At 38.6% G+C, this 24,816-nt stretch overlaps 1 protein-coding gene and 1 non-coding gene across 3 annotated transcripts in view; both read right to left on the bottom strand.

The window, feature by feature from the left end:
• Positions 1-24,816, bottom strand: part of CPNE4 (copine 4) — a 636,937-nt gene that overhangs the window by 352,210 nt on the left and 259,911 nt on the right. The gene's annotated exons all lie outside the window — the stretch shown is intronic.
• On the bottom strand, positions 12,221-12,292 carry TRNAW-CCA (transfer RNA tryptophan (anticodon CCA)). The gene has a single exon. It is a non-coding gene; the product is annotated as a tRNA-Trp (tRNA).

Below are 24,816 nucleotides of genomic sequence, written 5' to 3'. Positions count from 1 at the left end.
AAAATGCCTTTCAAACAGGGAGGTATATCTCTCCTGAGTATGACCACAGTGTTAAGAATCAATGGTCAGCACCTGGCTCATTTTCATTCTTAGATTGCCCTCTTTCAGTTCAGTTCAGTTCAGTCGCTCAGTCGTGACTGACTCTTTACGACCCCATGAACTGCAGCCCGCCAGGCCTCCCTGTTCATCACCATCTCCCGGAGTTCACTCAAACTGGGGTCCATTGAGTTGGTGATGCCATCCAGCCATCTCATTTTCTCTCGTCCCCTTCTCCTCCTGCCCCCAATGCCTCCCAGCATCAGAGTCTTTTCCAGTGAGTCAACTCTTTGCATGAGGTGGCCAAAGTATTGGCGTTTCAGCTTTAGCATCATTCCTTCCAAAGAAATCTCAGGGCTGATTTCCCTTAGAATGGACTGCTTGGATCTCCTTGCAGTCCAAGGGACTCCAGAGTCTTCTCCAGCACCACAGTTCAAAAGCATCAATTCTTCAGTGTTCATCTTTCTTCACAGTCTAACTCTCACATCCATACATGATCACTGGAAAAACCATAGCCTTGACTAGATGGACCTTTGTTGGCAAAGTAATATCTCTGCTTTTCAATATACTATCTAGGTTGGTCATAACTTTTCTTCCAAGGAGTAAGCGACTTTTAATTTCATGGCTGCAGTCACCATCTGCAGTGATTCTGGAGCCCCAAAACATAGTCTGACACTGTTTTCCCATCTATTTCCCACCTTAGCCTTACCCATAGAACTAGCACAAAGGTTTTTACTACCGGTCAATCAAGGCCAGGACTAAGTGATTGCAAAATGTGTGTGTGTGTGTGTGTGTGTGTGTACAACCATTCCCCATGTCCCACATCTTGACTAAGTGATTGCAAAATGTGTGTGTGTGTGTGTGTGTACAACCATTCCCCATGTCCCACATCTTTACAATGTGACTTTTCAACTCATCTCAACAACATGTACAGTGTATTTCCCCACCTTCTGCTTCTGAGCTAGCCTTGTAACTTGCTTTAGCAAGTGGGATGTGACAATTCTAAGCCTAGCTATAAGACACTTGCAGGCTTCTGCTCTTTCTCTTGGAGCTAAACCACTGCCATGTGATTGATCCCAGGCTATACTGCAGAAAAGTAAGAGAACATGTGGCCCAGTCACTCCCATTATCTTTTCCATTAGCCAAGCCTTACTGTGGTTTAAGACATACAGATGAGAAAGTTCATCTGAGACCAGAATGCTCAGCTAAACACAGCACACACTGCTGCCCACATACTGAGTTAAATAAATGGTGGTTGTTTTAAACCACTATATTTTGGATAAGTTTATTACTTAAGGGAAACAGAAGCAAACTAGATTCCAAAATGAGCAGAATTCTGGGCACTTCCCAGATTCATCTGCCGTGATTCCAGCCAGAATTCTAGTTTCCCATTTGTGAGTTTTCTTTCCTCATTGCTCATTCTCAATCAATAAATTAATCACACAGTAAAACCTGGAGAGATGCATTGTCTTACTTGCCTTGTGCCTTGGGGAGATACATTATTCTGGATACCTGATCTGAAGAATAATTTTACAGAGATGTATATGACAGGGAGCACCCATGCTTTACAAGTATTTATGGCAAGATAAACAGGTGAACGGAAGAAGATTAGCATCTAGAGCTACAGTGAGACCACAAGCAGATGATTCCACCAACTTTGACACCTTAGTTCAGGGTGTTTTTGTCCCTGGGCCAATGTGCTGTTCTAGTTTCTTGTAACTGTCTGGAAAAAAAGAAACACCTTGATTGTAATAGTATAGGGAAAAAAATCATCATTTATTATTATTCTCTCTTATGGTTCTGGCCTCAACTATGTGATTCTCAACTAGGATCTCTCATGAAGCTGCAGCCCAATTATGAGTGGCAATGAAGTCACCTTGAACATTCTTCACTCACCTGGCTGGTGGCTCATGCCAGCTGGACAATCTACAAGTGGGTTTTTTACATGGTTTGGGGTTCTTCACAGCAGAGTGACTGAGTACCAAGAATAAGTGTTCTGAGAGACAGCTAGGCAGAAGATGCAACTCCTTTAATGCCTCAGGAGTCCCAGAGTATCACTTCTACTGTGAAGTTGACACTATGATCTGTTGAACAGTACTTAGTCAAAAAGGCATGCCTAGGTGCAAGAAAAAGGGACATAGATTCTACCTCTAGTACTCATGGATCTGGAAAGGTCCCATTTAAAGAAACACATGTAGGGTGGGAGGTGTTATTACAGGCTTCAATGGAAAATGAAACTTTCCAGGTGTTATGATAAATAATAGGAAATCAGGAAATTTCTGAGTCAGTTTTCCTTGCCCTAAGCCAGGCATTTTATTAACAGGCAATTAGAATCCTATAATGATTTAGACATTAAATTCTGTATGGCCATAGTCAACCAGGTCTTGACTAGAACTTGAACCTTGCCTGATCTGAGTCTGCCTAAAAGCATCTTGAAACGTAATGAGAACCTTTCTGTTGGCTGGACACCATCTTTCCACACACAACTAAATAATATTTAATTAAAAAATATGAACCTTGCTGTAAAGTACTAACTTCAGAGCACAGTAATTATACTATTGTCAGCCTCTGCTTGGATTTAAAAAAAAAAAAGCCAAACCACAGCCAACTTGGTCACCTAAATTAAATCCCAGATGCAGAGAAAAGGCTCAACAACAACATCAAAAGACTCTTAGACACTTTATGAAGCCACAAACTACAGCAAAGTTATTGTTGCATTTTCTTGCTTTGATTTGTCATAGGTGGTCTACTCCAGTTCCCCTGACTCTGAAAGATGTGGTGGGGGTAAGGGTGAGTTAATTACTTGTAAGTCTTCCTGGATGTATTTTCAAAAACCTAACATCTATCCAGGGGAATGGATGAGGAAGGAGTAATTCTGTAGTTTTCACAAAAATTTTAAATAAATCAGGAGGTGAAAATGTTCTGCTTATAACCAGAGATTTCCCAAGGTTAGGAGGAAGAGAGAAGAGCAGAAAAAAGGCATGCATAATAGGAGAGCAAGGGAACATGGATTCCTGGCAAGGACATGAAAATTCAGAGAGATGTGGGAGAGCTTAGAGATCAGTAACTAGTGATCTAAGCTACCAGTGATTTAAGGTGTTAGAGAGAAGGGAGGCACACAAATCCATGAGGAGCAATGGTTATGGTGAGTATAGGTGAGGGGAAGCGCCATTTTGAACAAAAGTACCTTTGCCCGAACCAGACACAGAAACCTCAAACAATCACAAGACCTCAAGGCCATGTAGCAAAGGACATCTCAGGGACCTTTCTGGGTCATATGGTCCATGTCTCTTGCCCAACTCTGACACCATACAGATGGAATAAGACGGGTTCAGGGAATCACAGAAAAAACAGATGCTGAAGCTTCCTATTAGCTTAGTGAGAATATGATCATAAATATTAAATTTTATTACAGAAAATGAAGCAAGTTATATTTCTCACTCAACAGTTTGTAGACGAAACTTCATAACCGCTGCATTTGTTATTTGAGAAATAAATATTTTTGTAGTTACCATTTTCTTAATTTCAAGAAAATTAATTTTACATTAGTGCACAGAAAATTAGAGAAGGAGGAAATATCTTTCATCCCAGTTTAGTAGAAAGAATACCTGGAGACAGGTAGTTTTGGGTTCAAATCTGATGATACTATTGATTGGGTATGTATTATGAGCATTTCATTTATTCGCAATTTTGTCATCCATGATATGAAACAAAGCATACTTCTGTACAGGACTCTTGAACAGTTTAATTATGACAAATGTGCAAAGGTTGCTATGAAGTAGCAACCAGATGTGTTAGTCTTCACCTCCTATCTATGCATATTATAGGCACTCATGAAAGACTGGGCAATTTGAATATAATTAAGTTGAAGGCCAACAAAGGTCCCTATAGTCAAAGCCATGGTTTTTCTAGTAGTCATGTACAGATGTGAGAGTTGGACTATAGGAAGGTTGGGCACCAAATAATTTATGCTTTGAACTGTGGTGTTGGAGAAGACACTTGAGAGTCCCTTGGACAGCAAGAAGATCAAACCAATCAATCCTAAAGGAAATCAATCTTGAATATTCATTGAAATGAGTGATGCTGAAGCTGAAGCTCCAATACTGTAGCTACCTGATGCAAAGAGCTAACTCATTGGAAAAGACCCTGATGCTGGCAAAGATTGAGGGCAAGAGGAGAAGGAGGCGACAGAGGATAAGATTGTTGGATGGTATCACCAACTCAATGGAAGAGTTTGAGCAAACTCCAAGAGACAGTGAAGGACAGGGAAGCCTGGTATGCTGCAGTCCATGGGGTCCCAAGGTGTAGATGTGGCTTAGCAACTGAACAACAACAACTTGAAGGAAAAATCATGAGAAAAAATTCCATTCTCATTTACTGACATATCATAAAATGTGATGGAATTAGAAATCATTTTCCTTGTCTGCTCTAGTCTGTCCACCCCTTCCTTCAGATATGTGGCTAAAAAAGTTGGAAAATAATTCTGTGATAGTCAATATCCAAGATAGTTTCCAGTGATTCCCATTTCCTATGTAGCCCCCTCCCACACTGAATGGGGCCAGCCTGCACAATCAATAGTGGTGTGGCTTCTGAGACCAGGTCAGTGTTCATCTTGCTCCCTCTTGGGTCACTTGCTCTAGGAGAAACAACCTAATAAACATGAGGGCAACCAGATATTCCCATGGGAAGGTCCCTGTGGTGAGAAACTGAGGCCTTCTGCCTACAGCCAGCACTGACTCACCATCCACATAAATGGACCATCTTAGAAACAACTGCTTCAAACCTGGCCAAGCTTCCAGGATACTGCAGCCACGGCCACTATCTGACTGTCATCTCATGGGAGACCTTGAGCCAGAACCAACCAGCAACACTGCTCTCAGTTTCCTGACCTACAGAAACAGTAACAGACCAAAACCCCTTATTGTTTATGCCATTAAGTTTTGGGACAAGCTGCTAAAATAAAGTTCCATGAAAGCATTTGTCTACTTCACAGCCATTATTTTATTTTTCTCAGTCAGTTCTCTTTAGCTGTAACACTTCCTGTTAGAACTTAAGTTGTACTCATGTATCAAGTTTCAGGGGGTACATTTGCTAACTTGATTATTAAGCTTAAAAACACAAGTTGAAGATTGCTTTCACTTTTGTTTTTTAATAGGCTTGTATAATTTCAGAATTAGAAAAGATCTTCAAGTTATACGGTACAATTATCTGTCTGTTCAATTCAGGAATTCATGAGGACATCCAGTTTCTTAATGAATATCTGAATAGTGGATTTATGAGAAACTCCTCCTCCTCTCCCCAGCAATATTAAAATTTATCTGATATGTCTCTAAGCAATTATTTCAACTATTCATCATTCGACATCATTTAAAAAGTCTGGGTTTTTAAAAAAGTATCAGATTACATATATCACTTCATACCTTTTAAAAAATATTAGGCCACTACCTATAGACCCACCCTATTGTATCTGTTTGCATATTATTTCATAATCTGGACACAAAATAGAATACATTCTCCTATTGACAGGTATTTTCTTCCCCAATTTTTCCCTAAAATAATATGGCAGTGAATGTCCTTGTGATAATCTCTTTGTGAACAAGTTCATGTATCTCTCTAGAGAAAATAAAGAAATTCCTGGGTCATAGGGAATGTATTTTTTAAGGTATATAATTTTAGTCTTGACTAATTATCTTCTCAAGTGGATGTATTAATTAGTATCTTAATCTGCAAAATATGAGATAACTTGTTTCCCCACATTTTTATATATATATATATATGCATATATAACAAATATTTAAAAACTTATGATGAATTTCAAGAGCAAAGGAAATATTAGAAAATGTCCAAATGTATCCTCCATGAAAGCAAGAAAATTTCCTGTCTTTAATTTTATATATATGTAAATTAGAACTGTTCTTGGTACATAATAGAAGATATTTAATCAGGATTAGTTGATGAATGATTGAATAAATGAACCAACCATAACAAGAAAATGGAAGAAGTTTTTCTTTCTCAAATCTTTTTGAAATGAGGATTTCTGCCTATAATGTTGATAGCTGGAAAGAGCATAGCTTCTACTCTAACAATCAGAAAAAGCCAAATAATCTAAATATTCACAACTTTTCTTAAACCAAACCGAGGTCACAGGGTACAAACCAGCCTGAAGTCTAAAGGAAAGTGTCTGCAAGGGGAGATGGAGCACAGAGCATGAAAGGAAGGCAAGGCCACCATAAGTGTAGGTAAGAAGAATTCAGTTAGCATGGTTTGAGTGTAAAAACAGAACAAAAACAGAATCAAGAAGCTAGATATAAACTGATGTATATATGGTCAAGTGGTTTACAACAAAAGAGCCAAGAACCTACAATAAATAAAGGACTGACTTTCTAGAAAATGGTTTTGGAAAATTGGGCAGCCAAATACAAGAGAATGTAATTAGACCACTATATTATACAAATACATAAAATTAACTCAGAATGAATTAAAGACTTGAATGTAAGACCTGAAACCATAAAATTATTAGAAGAAAACAAGTGATAAGCTCCTTGACACCAGTCTTGGCAATAACTTTTTGGATCTAACTCCAAAAGCAAAGGCAATAAAAGCAAAAATGAACAAATGAGACTAAACCAAACTAAAAAGCTTCTGCACAGCTAAGGAAATCATCAACCAAATAAAAAGGCAACCTACAACATGGAAGAAAATATTTCCAAGTCATATACCTGAAAAAGGCCAATATAAAAAATATACAAAGAACCCATACAGTGAGTAGCAAAAAACCAAACAGGCCGGTTAAAAATTGGGAGACTTTTTTATTCTTGTTTTTATTCTTTTTTTTCCCTCTCCCTTCTCTCTTCTTTTCCCTTTGTAACTGTATGAGTTTCTTTGGGTGTTTCTGTCTGTTGAGTGTTGCTTTCACCATTTTCTTGGGGTTTTGTCTTCTGTGCTGTGTGCCTTGTGGAGCCTTGGTGCTACAGTAAGGAGTTGGGTCTGAACCTCAGAAGTGAGAGATCCAAGTCCAGAGCTTTGGATCGCCACAGAACTCCCAATGCCATGGAACATTAAGAGAGCTCTTCCAAAGGCCTCAACACTAAGACCAGTACCCCAACCAAAGACCAGTAAGCTCCAGTGACAAATGCCTTACACCAACCTTCAACAAAATAGGGACATAAACTTGCACAACAGCAGACAGGCTGTCCAGAGACATACCAAACCCAAAGACACCCCAAAACACACATTAATGAACATGGCACTGCCCTTCAGAGAGACAAAATCCGGTTCCATCCACTAGAACACAGGCATAAGTCTCCCCAACCAGGAAACCATCAAAAGGCACTGGTCCAACTCCACCCATGGGGGAAAGACTCCATAAATAAGAACACATATCAGCAATTACCTTAAATATAAATGGTTTAAATGCTTCAACCAAAAGACACAGACTGACTGAAGGTATACAAAAATAAGATGCATATATATTCTTTCTACAAGAGACCCACTTCAGACATATGGACACACACAGGCTGAAAGGGAGGGACTGGAAAAAGATATTCCATGAAAATGGAAATCAAAAGAAAGCAGGAGAAACAATATTCATATCAGACAAAATAGACTTTAAAATAAAGACTGTTACAAGAGACAGAAAAGGACAGTACATAATGATCAATAGGTCAGTCCAAGAAGAAGACATAACAATAATAAATATATATGTACCCAAATATAGGAGCATCTCAATACATAAGGCAAATGCTAACAACTATTAAAGGGCAAATTGACAGTAACACAATAACAATTTGGGACTTTAACACCCCACTCACACCAATGGACAGGTCATCCAAACAGAAAATTAATAAGGAAACACAAGCTTTAAGCTATATATTAGACCATTGGACTTAATTGATATCTACAGGGCATTTCATCCAAAAGTAGTAGATTTCACTTTTTTTCCTCAAGAAAAAAATATTCTCATGGAATATTCTCCAAAATAGATCACATCATTGGTCACAAATCAAGTCTTGGTAAATTTTTAAAAACTGAAATTATTTCAAACATATTTACTGACCACAACACTAAGAGATTAGATATCAACTAGAGGGAAAAATGATGCTAAAGCTGAAGCTCCAGTACTTTGGCCACCTCATGCGAAGAGTTGACTCACTGGAAAAGACTCTGATGCTGGGAGGGATTGGGGGCAGGAGAAGAAGGGGACGACCAAGGATGAGATGGCTGGATGGCATCATGGACTCGATGGACGTGAGTCTGAGTGAACTCTGGGAGATGGTGATGGACAGGGAGGCCTGGTGTGCTGTGATTCATGGGGTCGCAAAGAGTCGGAAACAACTGAGTGACTGAACTGAACTGAACTGAAAGGGAAAAATGGTAAAAAACACAAACACATGGGAGCTAAGCACTAGGTTTTGAATACTGAAGAAGTCACGGAAGAAATCAAAGAGAGAATAAAAAAACACCTTGAAACACATGATGATGGAAACACAACTCAAAACTGATGCAGTAAAAGCAGTGCTAAGAGAGAAGTTTATAGCAATACAAGCCTACCTCAAGAAATAAGAGAGATAACAAATAAACAACCGAACCTTACACCTAAAGGAACTAGAAAAAGAACAAAAAACCCCCCAAAGTTAGTACAAGGAAAGAAATCATAAAGGTCAGATAAAAAATAAATGAAAAAGAACTGAAGGAGATGATAGAAAAGATCAATACAACTAAAATACGGTTCTCTGAGAAGATAAACAAAATTGACAACCCATTAGCCAGACCCATCAAGGGAAGAGAAGGAGAAGACTCAATCAATAAAATTAAAAATGAAAAAGAAGAAGTTAGAACAGACAACACAGAAATATAAAAGATCATAAAAGACTACTATGAGTAATTATATACCAATAAAATGGACAACCTGGGAAGAAATGGGAAAATTCTTTAAAAGCATAAACTTCCAAGACTGAATCAGGAAGAAATAGAAAATATGAACAGACCAATAACAAGCAAAGAAATCGAAACTCTAATAAAAATCTTCCAAAAAACAAAGTGCAGGGCTAGATGGCTCCACAGATGAATTCTACCAAAAGTTTAGAGAAGAGCTAACACCTATCAAACTGAAAATACTCCAGAAAATTGCAGAGGAAGGAAAACTCCCAAATTCATTCTACAAGCCGCCAGCATCCCGATACCAAAACCAGACAAAGATACTACCAAAAAAAAAAAAAAGAAAAGACAATTACAGGCCAACATCACTGCTGAACATAGATGCAAAAATCCTCAACAAAATTCTAGCAAAGAGAAGCCAATAATATATTAAAAGGATCATACATCACGATCAAGTGGGCTTTATCCCAGGAATGCAAGAATTCTTCAGTATATACAAATCAATCAATTTGATATTAAGAAATTGAAAGATAAAAACCATATAATCATCTCAATAGATGCATAGAAAACTTCTCACAAAATTAAACACCCATTTATGATAAAAACTCTCCAGAAAGTAAGCCTAGAATGAACATACCTCAATATAATAAGGGCCATATATGACAAACCCACAGAAAACATTATTATCAATGGTGAAAAACAAAGTATTTCCTTTACAATCAGGAACAAGACTAGAGTGCTCACTCTTGCCACTATTACTCAGTATAGTTTTGGAAGTCCTAGTTACAGTAATCAGAGAAGAAAAATAAACAAGGGGAATCCAGATTGGTAAAAACGAAGCAAAACTTTGTTTGCAGATGACATGCTACTATACATAAAAAACCCTAAAGAAAATCAGAAAATTACTAGAGCTAGTCAGTGAATACAGTAAAGTTTCAGGATATAAAATGAAGACACAGAAATATCTTGTACTCCTATACATTAGTAATAAAAAATCAGAAAGAGAAGTTAAGGAAACAATTCCATTCACCATTGCAACAAAAAGAATAAAATATCTTGGTACAAACCTACCTAAAGAGACACAAAATCTGTATGCAGAAAACCGTAAGACACTGATGAAAGAAATCAAACACAAACATAAGGAGAAATAAACTATGTTCTTGGAAGAATTAACATTGTGAAAATGACTGTATTAATAAAAGATTTAATGCAATCCCTATCAAACTATTAATACCAATGGTATTTTTCACAGAACTAGAATAAAGATTTCAAAATTTGTATGGAAACACAAAAGACCCTGAATAGCCAAAGAAATCAGGAAAAAGGAAGCTGGAGATTACAGAGCTGGAGTAATCAGCTTTCCTGATTTCAGACTATACTACAAAGTTACTGTCATGAAGATAGTATGGTACCAACACAAAAACAGAAATATAAACCAATGGAATAAGAGAGAATGTCTAGAGATAAACCTATACACATATGAGCACCTTATCTTTGATGAAGAAGGAAAAGAACATTCTATGAAGAAAAGACAGCCTCCTTAATAAGTGGTTCTGACAAAATGGGAGAGCAAACATGTAAAAGAATGAAACTAGAACATTACCTAACACCACACACAAAAATAAAAAATGAATTAAAGATTTTAAAATTTAAAAAATAAAAAACTAAAATTAAAATTAAAAAAAAAATAAAATCCAGGAGGAAAAAAAGAAAATCTGATCCAATAAAAGGATGTTTCCCCTCTACTTTGAGAAATTAAAAAAAAAAAAAAAGATTTAAATGTAAGGTCAGAAACTATAAAGCTCTTAGAGAAAAACATAGGCAGTACACTCCTTGACATAAATCACAGCAAGATCCTCTTTTACCCATCTCCTAGAGTAAGGGAAATAAAAACAAAAATAAACAAACGGTATCTTATTAAACTTAAATGCTTTTGCACAGCAAAGGAAACAACAAAGAAGATTAGACGACAATCCTCAGAAGGAGAAAATAAGTGCAAATAAAACAACTGACAAAAGGACTAATCTCCAAAATATATGTGTTGCATACACAGTTCAATATCACAAAAATGAACAGCTCAATCAAAAAATTGGCAGAAGTTGTAAATTGGCAGACATTTCTCCAAAGAAGACTTACAGGTGGTCAATAAACACATGAAAAGATCCACAATATCACTAATTATTAGAAAACACAGATCAAAACTACAATGAGGTATAACCTCATGCCAGTGAGAAAATCTACAAACGCTCGAAAATGTATGGAGAAAAGGGAACCCTTTTACACTGTGAGTGGGAATGTAAACAGACACAGACATTATGGAGAACACTGTGGAGATAGTGTTAAAAAAAACTAGGGATAAGTTTGCTACCATGCTCACTGTTCAGGCACTAAGTTGTGTCCAATTCTTTGGGACCCCATGGACTGAGGCATGCCAGGCTTCACTGTTCTTCAGGAATTTCCTCAAACTCATGTCCATCCAGTTGGTGATGTTATCCAACCATCTCATCCTCTGTCGCCTCCTTCTCCTCCTGCTTTCAATCTTTCCAGCATCAGGGTCTTTTCCAATGAGCCAGTTCTTCCCATCAGGTGGCCAAAGTTTTGGAGCTTCAGCTTCAGCATGAGTTCTTCCAATGAATATTCAGGACTGATTTCCTTTAGGATGGGCTGGTTTGATCTCTTGCTGCCCAAGGGACTCTCAAGAGTCTTCTCATGTACTTCTCTAGCACCACAGTTTGAAAGTACCAATTCTTTGGTGCTCAGCCTTCTTTATAGTCCAATTCTCACATCTGTACATGACTACTGGAAAAATCATAGCTTTGACTATATGGACTTCTGTCAGCAAAGTGATGTCTCTGTTTCTTAATAAACTGTCTATGTTTGCCATAGCTTTTCTTCCAAAGAACAAGTGTCTTTTAATTTTGGGGCTGCAGTCACTGTCCAGAGTGATTATGGAGCCAAGACAATAAAATCCATCACTTCAATTCAGTCAGTCACTCAGTCATATACAACTCTTTGCAACCCCATGGACTATAGCATGCCAGGCCTCCCTGTCCATCACCAACTCCCGCAGTTTACTCAAACTCATATCCACTGAGTTGATGATGACATCCAACCATCTCATCCTCTGTCATCTCCTTCTCCTACCACCTTCAAGCTTTCCCAGCATCAAAGTGAAAGTGAGTGAAGTCACTCAGTCGTGTCTGACTCTTTGCAACCCCGTGGACTGTAGCCGACCAGACTTCCAAGTCCATGGGATTCTCCAGGCAAGAATACTGGAGTGGGTTACCATTTCCTTCTCCAGGGGATCTTCCCAACCCAGGGATTGAACCTGGGTCTCCTGCATTGGAGGCAGATGCTTTAACCTCTGAGCCACCAGGGAAGGTCTTTTCAAATGAGTCAGTTCTTCCCATCAGGTGGCCAAAGTATTGGAGTTTCAGCCTCAGCATGAGTCCTTCCAATGAATATTCAGGACTGATTTCCTTTAGGATGGACTGGTTGGATCTCCTTGCAGTCCAAGGGACTCTCAAGAGTCTTCTCTAACAACACAAAAGCATCAATTTTTCAGTGTTCAGCTTTCTTTATAGTTTAAATCTCACATCCATACATGAGTACTGGAAAAACCATAGCTTTGAGCTAGATGGAGCTTTGCTGGCAAAGTAATGTCTCTGTTTTTTAATATGCTGTCTAGGTTAATCACAGCTTTTCTTCCAAAGAACAAGCACCTTTTAATTTCATGGCTGCAGTCACCATCTGCAATGATGTTGGAGTGCCCCAAAATAAAGCCTGTCACCGTTTCCACTGTTTCCCCATCTATTTGCCATGAAGTGATGGGACTAGATGCCATAATCTTTGTTTCTTGAATGCTTAGTTTTAAGACAGCTTTTTCACTCTTCTCTTTCACCCTCATCAAGAGGCTTTTCAGTTCCTCTTCACTTTCTGCCATTACAGTGGTATCATCTAAATATCTGAGGTTGTTGATATTTCTCCCAGCAATCTTGATTCCAGCCTGTAAGTCATCCAGCCTGGCATATCACATGATGTACTCTGCATATATTAATAAGTTAAACAAACAGGGTGACAACATATAGCTTTGACATACTTCTTTAATTTTGAAACAATCCGTTGTTTCATGCCCAGTTCTAACTGTTGCTTTTTGACCTGCATATAGGTTTCTCATGAGGCAGGTAAGGTAGTTTGGGATTCCCATCTCTTTAAGAGTGTTCCACAGTTTGTTGTGATCTACACAGGCAAAGGATTTAAAGTGTAGTCAATGAAGCAGAAGTAGATATTATTCTGGAAATTCCCTTGATTTTCCTATGATCCAAAGATTTTTGTTTATCTCTGCCTCCTCTCTTTTTTAAATATAGCTTGTGATCTGGATGTTCTTGGTTGACACACTGTTGAAGCCTAACTTGATGGATTTTGAGCATTATCTTGCTAGCATATGAAACGAGTGCAATTGTATGGTAGTTTGAACATTCTTCGGCACTGGTTTTTTTTGGTAGTGGAATGACCTTTTCCAGTCCTGTAACCACTGTTGAGTTTTCCAAATTTGCTGCCAAATTTGAGTGCAGCATTTTCACAGCATCATCTTTTAGGATTTGAAATAGCTCAGCTGGAATTTCATTACCTTCACTAGCTTCCTACGGCCCACTTGACTTCACATTCCCCATGTCTTGCTCTAGGTAAGTGATCACACCATCATGGTTATCCAAGTCATTAAAACCTTTTTTGTACAGTTCTTCTGTGTATTCTTGCCATTTCTTCTTAATCTCTTCTGCTTCTTTTAGGTCCTTGTCATTTCTGTCCTTTATTGAACTCATCTTTGCATGAAATCCTCCCTTGGTATCCCTGATTTCCTTGAAGGAATTTCTAGTCTTCCCCATACTATTTTTTTCCTCTATCTATTATTTTTTTGTGTGTGTACTGCTTACTTAAGAAGACTTTCTTATCTCTCTTTGCTGTTTTCTGGAAGTCTGCATACAGTTGGGTATATCTTTCGTTTTCTCCTTTGCCTTTTGCTTCTCTTCTTTTCTCAGGTATTTTTAAGCCCTCCTTAGATAATCATTTTGCCTTTTGGCTTTCTTTTTCTTTGGGATGGTTTTGGTCACCATACAACCCAGGAATCCTGCTATTGGCAATACACTCTGATAAAATCACAATCCTAAAAGACACATGTACCCCAATGTTCATTCTAGCACTATTTACAATAGCTAGAGCATGGAAACATCCTAGATGTCCATCCAGAGACGAGTGGATAAAGAAGAGGTGGTATATGTATGTAATTGAGTATTACTTAACCATAAAAAAAAAGAATGAATTTGAGTCAGTTCTAGTGAGGTGGATGAACCTGGAACTTGTTAGAGTGAAGTCAGAAAGAGAAAAACAAATATAGTATATTAATACATAGATATGGAATCTAGAAAAATGGTATTGATAAACCTATTTTCATGGAAGTAGTGGAGACACAGATGTAGAGAATGGACTTGTGTACACAATGGGGGAAGGACAGATTCAGAAAAATGGAGCAAACAGCATTGACATATATACATTATCATGTGTAATACAGATAGCTGATGAGAAGTTGCTATATAACAAAGGGAGCTCAGCCTCCAGCCTTGTGCTCTGTCATGACCTAGATGGGTCAGATGGGGGCAGGGGAGAGTGGTTCAAGAGGGAGGGCATATGTGTACAATTATGGCTGATTTTCATTGTAGTATAGCAGAAACTAATACAACATTGTAAAACTACTTTTCTCCAATTAAAAGATACATTAAAAATTGGCAGAAAATCTGAATAGACAGTTTTCCAAAAGAAGAAACACACATGGGCAACAGATACATGAAAAGATGCTCAACATTACTGATTATCAGGAAAATTCAAATTAAAACAATGTGATATCACCTCATACCCATTAAAATGACAATTATCAAAATAAAAACAAAAAATAACAAGTGTTAGAGAGGACATGGAGATAAAAATAGGCAGATTATCTTGGATTATTCTGGTGGGCCCAATGTAATCACAAGTGTCTTTAAAAGTAGAATAGGAAGGTCTTCCCCAGTGATCCAGAGGTTAGGAATCTGCTGGCTAATGCAGGAATACAGGTTCAATTCCTGGTCCAGGAAGAGATCACATGCTGTGAAATAACTAAGCCCATGTACCACAAGCACTGAAGCATGAGTGCTCTATGGACCAAGCTCCTCAACAAGAAAAGGCACCAACATGAGTAGCCCATGCACTGCAATGAAGATGCAGCAAGGTAAAAACATAAAAAAAATAAAAGTTTTAAGTAGAAGAGGGAGGTCAAACAGTAGGTCAGAGTGCTCTAATATGTGAGAAATTCAACCAATCATTACTGGTTTGAAGATGGAGGAAGGGTCATTAAATGTAGTGGCCTCTAGAAGCTAAAGAAGAAAGGAAATTGATTCTCTTTTCAAGGCTTCCAGAAGAGAGCACAGCTCTGCCCTAATCCTGGTTTTAGTCACTAAGACTCATGTCAGACTTATAGAGACTGTGAGCTAAATGTGTGTTGTTTCAAGTCATAAAGTTTGTGGTAATTTGTTATAATAGCAAATGAATATGCACTCTCCATTCATCCACACAGCTTCAGTAAATACCTAGGAACTGTTTGGTGATAAAACTTGGATGAGATTGACAATATGTGTGCCAGGGTTAATGAGAAACTAGTGGAACATGTGCAAACAAGTAACCAAATACAGACAAACACCCATAAGCCACAATGTTCACGTATAAGAGTGTGGACAGATCATAATTATCTGATATATTATTGCAGAAATTGCAAATTTAATATAAAGAAGGAGTAAATAACTTCAGAGTCAAGTGGGCCTTAGGAAGTATCACTATGAACAAACCTAGTGGAAGTGATGGAATTCCAGTTGAGCTATTTCAAATCCTAAAAGATGATGCAGTTAAAGTGCTGCCCTCAATATGCTAGCAAATTTGGAAAACTCAACAGAGGCCACAGGACTGGAAAAGGTCAGTTTTCATTCCAGTTCCAAAGAAAGGCAATGCCAAAGGATGTTCAAACAACTGCATAATTGTACTCATCTCACACACTAGTAAAGAAATGCTCAAAATTCTCCAAGCCAGGCTTCAATAGTACATGAACCATGAACCTCCAGATGTTCAAGCTGGATTTAGAAAAGGCAGAGGAACCAGAGATCAAATTGCCAACATCCATTGGATCATTGAAAAAGCAAGAGAGTTACAAAAACATCTACTTCTTCTTTATTGACTATGCCAAAGTCTGACTGTATAGATCACAAAAAATTGTGGAAAATACTTCAAGAGGTGGGACTACCAGGCCATCTTACCTGTCTCCTGAGAAATCTGTATGCAGGTCAAGAAGCAACAGTTAGAACTGGACTCTAATATGCTGTCTAGATTGGTCATAACTTTTCTTCCAAGGAGCAAGCACCCTTTAACTTCATGGCTGCAGTCACCATCTGCAGTAATTTTGGAGCCCCCAAAACTAAAGTCTGTCACCGTTTCCACTGTTTCCCCACAGATTTGCCATGAAGTGATGGGACCAGATGCCATGATTTTAGTTTTAGAAAATGTTGAGTTTTAAGCCAACAAAGGTCCATCTAGTCAAAGCTATGCTTTTTCCAGTAGTCATGTATGGATGTGAGAGTTGGACTATAAAGAAAGCTGAGTGCCAAAGAATTGATGCTTTTGAACTGTGGTGTTGGAGAAGATTCTTGAGAGTTCCTTGGACTGCAAGACGATCCAGCCAGTCCATCCTAAAGGAAATCAGTCCTGAATATTCACTGGAAGGACTCATGCTGAGGCTGAACCTCCAATACTTTGGCCACCTGATGTGAAGAACTGACTCATTTGAAAAGACCCTGAGGCTGGGAAAGATTGAAGGTGGTAGGAGAAGGGGATGACAGAGGATGAGATGGTTGGATGGCATCATCGACTCAGTGGACATGAGTTTGAGTAAATTCCGGGAGTTGGTGATGGACAGGGAGGCCTGGCATGCTATAGTCCATGGTGTCATAAAGAGTTGGACACAACTGAGCGACTGAACTGAACTGAAGTAAGTTCAAATAGATTAAAAGACAAAGAGTGCTTCCTCAGTCATTGAATATATTTGATTTATTTAAATAAGCAGATTACATCCCTTCATGGGGATACATCAGTGAAAAAAATTGAAAATGAGTCAAAGGAAGAGGAGAATAAGGGGAAGGAGGAAAAGAAAGAAGTAGAAGAGACACAAAAGTATAAAGATGTTGATCTTGGAAATAACCTAAATATGACAGGTTGGAACTAGGGCCTGGAGAGAGAACTGATGGGAAGAGAGTTAGGTCACTGGCTTCACATTCAGGAGGACAGCTGTCTGGTACCTACTGGAGTTTCTGCTGTGCATTCAAAGCTCTCTCATGAGATTCTACCCCTCTGTGGTTCTCTTCTGCCTCAACCTTATCTCTAATTCTTTTTCTGAGAATGTTATTCAAATTAGCCTTTATATAAAAGTTCTTAATTTTCTAAGTGTCCCAGAGGAAAGGCATCATGTAGACTTTCTCAAATTAACAGTTAGTATAGTGAACCGAAAGGAACATGGTCCCAAATGAAGAGGACATCAGTACTGAAAAAGAACTGATGTCATGTTAGGCACCATGTTAGGAGTTTAGCTATTAAATGCATCATCTCATTTAACCCCCTCATCTTTATGTGGTAGTTTATAACTATCCTGATCAGGAAACAGAATCTTGCCAAAGGTCACATGGGTAACAGTCAGCAAAGGGAGAAACATGGCTTTTCAGAAAGGCAGAAGGATACTGCTTGATATTCCAGTATAAGAGAGTGAACTGTCCATGTGCAAGGGCATGGAAATCAATAGTCCTTGCTAGAAATCCCAGTATGCCCCCTGCTTGACTGTCTTTGGGTATAAAGAATAAATTAGGCAATTTTATTCCTGTACCCTAACTGATGCTCAAATCATTGAGGATTTTAATTAGAATTCAGTGTTTGTACTTCCCAAGAGGAAATAGTCAGTCTGAAAGGGAATCAGTCCTGAATATTCATTGGAAGGACTGATGGGGAAGCTGAAGCTCCAATACTTTGGCCAGCTGATGCAAAGAACTGACTCATTAGAAAACACCCTGATGCTGGAAAAGATTGAAGGAAGGAGAAGGGGATGATGGAGGATGAGATGTCTGGATAGCATCACTGACTTGAAGGACATGAGTTTGAGCAAGTTTTGGGAGTTGGTGATGGACAAGGAAGCCTGGCATGCTTCAGTGCATGGGGTCTCAAAGAGTTGGACATGACTGAGAGAGTGGACTGAACAGAAGAGGAAATAAAGAAGATGAAAATGAAGTTGGCCAAATTGGGAGGGAAAAGCCCACAAAGTCTGAACCACAATTCTATTTAAAAAAATCAATAAAGTTAGGGACAGAAAGATGAAAGTAAAGCACACATATTTAGTAGAGTCTGATAGAAAGCAAGTTGAAGGTCAAGTCAAGGTAGCAATCAGGGTTTTGGGACAAAAACATAGATATTGGAGGCTGCTATTTTATCAGTTAGCGCAAAACCCACTTCACCCTTACTTAAAGAAAACGGAAAGAATCTGAGTTTCTCTGAGTTCTGCCTTAGATCAACAGCCTTGGCAATAAATATTGAACTCACATGGAAATGTTAGCTACCCAGGAGAGTGCTCAACCTTTGGTTTGTTCCATTTCACAAATGTACATTGAGCACTAACTGTATCCCAGCACTGTTGACAGCACTAGTGGCCTGCAGGATAGTAAGATGCAGCCCAGAATCTAGAGGCCAAGAAAGCAGCCTGGTAGACTAAACCTTTCAAGATCTACAGAATAGATGGTGCTTCAGAACAGGCACAGTACTGCTTGGGGAGTCAAGAATACTGGACCCCTTCACACACAGGGAGCAATTTGAGTTGGATCTCAAAATATACATAGGAACTCATCAGAGAAAAACAAAGAAAAAATAAACATCTTATTCAGTAAGACAATATCTGGGAATATGTGCCAAGAAAACAGATTTTAAATGAATGCAGGAAGATATTGGGGCTTCCCTGGTGGCTCAGATGGTAAAGAATACACCCGCAATGTGGGAGACCCTGGTTCGATCCTTGGGTTGAGAAGACTTCCTGGAGAAGGGAATGGCTACCCACTCCAGTATTCTTGCCTGGAGAATCTCAATGGACAGAGGAACCTGGAGGGCTACAGTCCATGGGTTTGCAAAGAGTCAGACATGACTAAGCAACTAAGAACAGCACATGAAGATACTGAAAGCAGATTTACTCTGAAATTCAAACATGGAAACAATCAATATGTTCAACCACTGAAGAATAATTTCACATTATTTAGCCTAATGGAATTTCAGTCTAACAGTAGTTATTCCAGTGAAAATGGGAGAAAGTCTGTGAACTGTGAAAGTCTGTGAACTATGTAGAAACAGAGAAAAGAATTCATAAAGACAGGTAAAATACAAATAACAAATATTCCATGTGTAACATAAATTTAAGCATGTAAAATGTTTCTGTGTTGACAATGATGAAAAAGAAAACTGAAATGAGAATAACTGTTGTAACAGTACAGCAGATGCAATGAGAATGTTAAAATCAATTCATATTAATTTATACATATGTGTGCATAATATAGGCATCTATGCATACAGACAAGTATGTACAGATTTACATTTTGGTTAACCAAAGTGATAGCAAATTAATCATAATCCTTTAAAAGTGTTTAGTCGGTTATCTAAAATATTCCATTTAATCTAAGTCTAAAAGAAACACATTAACCTATTTTTGTTTCCCCAGGGAAACAAGAAGCTCACTGTTTCCATTCTTAAATCAAGAAGTTCCATTGTTAAACAGAAATATCAAACAACAGTCAACTGAAGTGGGAGTGATTCCCATGCTATGAAGCTGCAGGTTTGGGGAAGAAAAGTTTCAGGAAACTTACTTATTCCTGCTGCTGTCACAGTATCTGGATCTGAGATGTGATGTGCTTAATTATACCCAAGATGGCTTTGCAATAAGATATGGGGGATACCCAAGTTTTTTGTATCTTGAGTCTTTGGCAAGATGTTCCATTTGGGTCATCTCTTCAGACCTGGTTTCTCTATGACTGATAAATGGCAAGGGTCTAAGTGAAGGCTTCAACTAGATATTAACTGCATCCAACAGAGATTTGCTATATCCACAAACAAAACTACACTGTAACAGGTTGCTGGGCATGACACGGACCTCTCTATATATGGAGCAACTCAGGGCATCTATTACAGTTGTATCAGTCAGCAGAGGTTAGATTATTCTACAGCGACAAACAGCCCTCCCACCTCAGAGGCTTAAAACAATAAAAGTATATTCTTTGCTCTTGTTGAATGGATAGCATAGCTTGCCACAGTGGGGTTGGGTGTCTCAACTCACTTCAGTAACTCAAGGAATCAGACTATCAAAGCAACTACTATCTTCTTTATTAAAGTATAGTTGATTTACAATATTGTACTAATTTCTGCTTTACAGCAAAATTATGCATTTATACACATAAATATATTCTCTTTCATATCCTTTACCATCATGGTTTATCACAGGTTATTGAATACACTTCCCTGTGCTATACAGTAGGACCTATTATTTATCCATTCTACATGCAACGGCTTGCATTGAGCAATCACTATCTTGAACATTGGCACTTTTCCTGAGAGAAGACAGTACTCAAGGGTCTTGCTGGTCTGGAAGTGTTTCATTACTCATAATTCAGTTCCCAAAATTGGTCACAAGTTTCTACCAATAACAAGGGCCCAGGAAGTAAAATCCTACTGCATGTTCAGAAGGCAAAGAACTGGATAAATATTGTTAATGACTGCCATAAAAATCTTCCTTTCTCCACTGTTTATTATTATTATTTTTTAGAGAAGGATTTATCACTTGCAGCAAGTAAGGAGAACACTTGCTTCCCCAAAGCAGTGTCTCCACTGTTTATTTTTAACAGAGTCAGGATTCACTGAGATGTGCCTTCAAACACCATCTCTAAGAGGCAGTCTGCAGGGTCACAGGGCAGCAACAATCAGGAGGAGGTCTCAAAAAGTGCAAAACAATTTTGAGACTGGTGGGTCTGGTGGATAAAGGAAGATTAGAAGAATTAAATATGTATAGTTTGGCTGAGCCTACTCAGTGGGGAGCAACAGTGGGTGGTGGAGGTGGATGGGTAGCAATCTAAAAATATCCACCAGATGTAAAGGACCAGAGGGAGAATTATTGAGCATGAAAATCAGAAAGTATCACTAGGCATTCGAGAAAGATATATAAGGAAATAGGCTCTGGGATCATGAAATTGGACAATGCTAATGATATAAATAAAGTGAAAGAGACAGAAGCACTTTGAATGCTTTTTCCTTGTGAAGACAGAAAATAAAAGCCAATGGATAAGAACTGAGGAGGGTTGGAGCCATCCAGGATGAAAATGGAGGGCCCCAAATTCATGTAAGAAGTTGAGGGGGTGGGAAGGAAGCTTATACCATCCTCTTGATAACACTTCTGAGAGTTTAGAGCAACTGAGGCTTTTAAAGAAAACTTATACAGAGATTTAGTAAAATTGATTATTTTTCTTTTTAAAAATTCAATTAATTTATTCTAATTGAAGGATAATTACTTTACAATATTGCGGTGGTTTTTGCCATACATCCACTGCTAGGCATATACACTGAGGAAGCCAGAATTGAAAGAGACAAATGTACCCCAATGTTCACTGCAGCACTGTTTAAAAATAGCTAGTGCATGGAAGCAACCTAGTTGTCCATTGACAGATGAATGGATAAGATTGATTTTTAATGAGATTAAGGGTAAGTGATTACACTACATTATGGGCTCCCCAGATTCTGATCACTTGCTTACTCTTTATTATTACCTACATAGCTCTTAACTTTTTTGCAAAGCACTATTATAGCTGTTATTTATTTAGATCTTCATAAGAACACTGCACATTAAGATATTGTTACTTCAATTTTGGTGCACTTTATAAAGAACTCTCCCTCTACTCCTCTATGGGAAGATTCCAGAACCTGCCTATATATCAGGGGTCCCAGGTGGTACTAGTGGTAAAGAACCTGCCTGCCAATGCAAGAAACATAAGAGACATAGGTCCAATCCCTGGGTTGGGAAGATCCCCTGGAGGAGGGCATGGCAACCTACTCCAGTATTCTTGCCTGGAGAATCCCCATGGACAGAGGAACCTGGAGCACTATAGTCCATAGGGTCGCAAAGAGTCAGACACAACTGAAGTGACTTAGCATGCACATTCACCTCAAACTCTGGAATCTAATGCCTGATGATCTGAGGTGGAGCTGATATAATAATAGACATAAAGTACACAACAAATGTAATGTGCTTGAATCAGTCTGAAACCATTCCCCATCCCCTGTCAAGGAAAAATTGTCTTCCGCAAAACTGGTCCCTGGTGCCAAAAAGGCTGGGGGCCATTGCTATATTTAATACTTGCAGAATGTTTGGGAAAAAGTCCTAGTATCTACATTAATTAGAGTTACTTAAGATGGCTATTTCAAGTCCTGAAAGATGATGCTGTGAAAGTCCTGCACTCAATATGCCAGCAAATTTGGAAAACTCAGCAGTGGCCACAGGACTGGAAAAGGTCAGTTTTCATTCCAATCCCAAAGAAAGGCAATGCCAAAGAATGCTCAAACTACCACACAATTGTACTCATCTCGCACGCTAGTAAAGTAATGCTTAAAATTCTTCAAGCCAGGCTTCAGCAATACATGAACCATGAACTTCCAGATGTTCAACTGGGTTTTAGAAAAGGCAGAGAAACCAGAGATCAAATTGCCAACATCTGCTGGATCATCTAAAAAACAAGAGAGTTCCAGAAAAAAAACATCTATTTCTGCTTTACTGACTATGCCAAAGTCTTTGACTGTGTGGATCACAATAAACTGTGGAAAATTCTGAGAGAGATGGAAATACCAGACCACCTGACCTGTCTCTTGAGAAACCTGTATGCAGGTCAGGAAGCAACAGTTAGAACTGGACACGGAACAACAGACTGGTTCTAAATCGGGAAAGGAGCACATCAAAGCTGTATATTGTCACCCTGCTTATTTAACTTATATGCAGAGTACATCATGAGAAATGCTGGGCTGGAAGAAGAATAAGCTGGAATCAAGATTGCCAGGAGAAATATCAATAACCTCAGATATGCAGATGACATCACCCTTATGGCAGAAAGTGAAGAAGAACTAAAGAGCCTCTTGATGAAAGTGAAAGAGGAGAGTGAAAAAGTTGGCTTAAAGCTCAACATTCAGAAAACTAAGATCATGGCAACCGGTCCCATCAGTTCATGGCAAATAGATGGGGAAACAGTGGAAACAGTGTCAGACTTTATTTTTTTTTTTGGCTCCAAAATCACTGCAGATGGTGACTGCAGCCATGAAATTAAAAGACGCTTGCTCCTTGGAAGGAAAGTTATGACCAACATAGACAGCATATTAAAAAGCAGAGACATTACTTTGTCAACAAAGATCTGTCTAGTCAAAGCTATGGTTTTTCCAGTGGTCATGTATGGATATGAGAGTTGGACTATAAAGAAAGCTGAGTGCCAAAGAATTGATGCTTTTGAGCTATGGTGTTGAAGAAGACTCTTGAGAGTCCCTTGGACTGCAAGGACATCCAACCAGTCCATCCTAAAGGAGATCAGTCCTGGGTGTTCATTGGAAGGACTGATGTTGAAGCTGAAACTCGAATAATTTGGGCATCTTATGCAAAGAACTGACTCATTGGAAAAGACCCTGATACTGGGAAAGATTGAGGCCAGAGGAGAAGGGGACGACAGAGGATGAGATGGTTGGATCACATCACCGACTCCGTAGACATGGGTTTGGATGGACTCTGGGAGTTGGTGATGGACAGGGAGGCCTGGCATGCTGCGGTTCATGGGGTCTGAAAGATTCAAACACAACTGAGCGACTGAACTGAAGATGTTTCTATGGGCTTACCTCTGTGGCTCAGAGGGTAAAGAACCTGCCTGCAATGCAGGAGGCCTGAGTTTGATATCTGGGTTGGGAAGACCCTCTGGAGAAGGAAATGGCAACCCATTCCACTATTCTTGCCTGGAGAACTGCATGGACAGAGGAGCCTGGTGGGCTATAGTCCATGTAGTCGCAAAGAGTCTAACATGACTAAGCGACTAACACTGACTGACTGAGAAAGATACTTCTGTAAGCATTTTAATTCTTTTTCAAGTCTAGGGCCAAAGTTTTAATATGTCCAGGACTAATATCAATAATCAGATACTGAGTTTTTTTCAAACTTTCCATGCTGCCATGGCAGCTGTTTCAGTGATGGTAGAATTTAGACATATCTTTCTTTTACTTCCTTGCATCCTCACATCAAAGATTTGTATGACTCATTTTGAAAAGTTGAAAACTGACATGGAGCTGAGGAGGGAGAGTGGTCATCTTTAGATACCTGAGTGTGTACATCTGGGGAGTTTGCTAGCTGTTCTCCTGTTGGTTGTTTCCTGTATTAAAACAAGAAAAGTTCAATCATTTACCTTTTCCCAGCTTGTTTTTCAACCAAGAAAGATAAGAAGTTTTGTTTGTTTCTGTTTTTGTTCATCCAAGAGAAAACTATATGTTTTCAGAGTGAAGAGTTCTAATCCACACCATCTTTATAGGAATGCAATAGGGATCAATTCACTTTAGAAAATAATAAAACGAAACTGACCTGAAAATTTCTAATCTTTGGGTTTCTGAGAGTCACTCTGCAAATAAAAGAAGAGCCAGCAGGGACAATGCAGATCTATAAACACCAAATATTTGCTGTTATCATTTCAAGCCAGAGGGAATGATTCACATGATATACATTTGTGCTGACTTCTTTGTCCACAC

Source organism: Ovis aries, chromosome 1 (genome assembly GCF_016772045.2).
Source record: "Ovis aries strain OAR_USU_Benz2616 breed Rambouillet chromosome 1, ARS-UI_Ramb_v3.0, whole genome shotgun sequence".
Taxonomy (NCBI): Eukaryota; Metazoa; Chordata; class Mammalia; order Artiodactyla; family Bovidae; genus Ovis; species Ovis aries.
The sequence above is the reverse complement of the archived record's forward strand: the minus strand, read 5'-3'. Positions and strand labels throughout refer to the sequence as shown.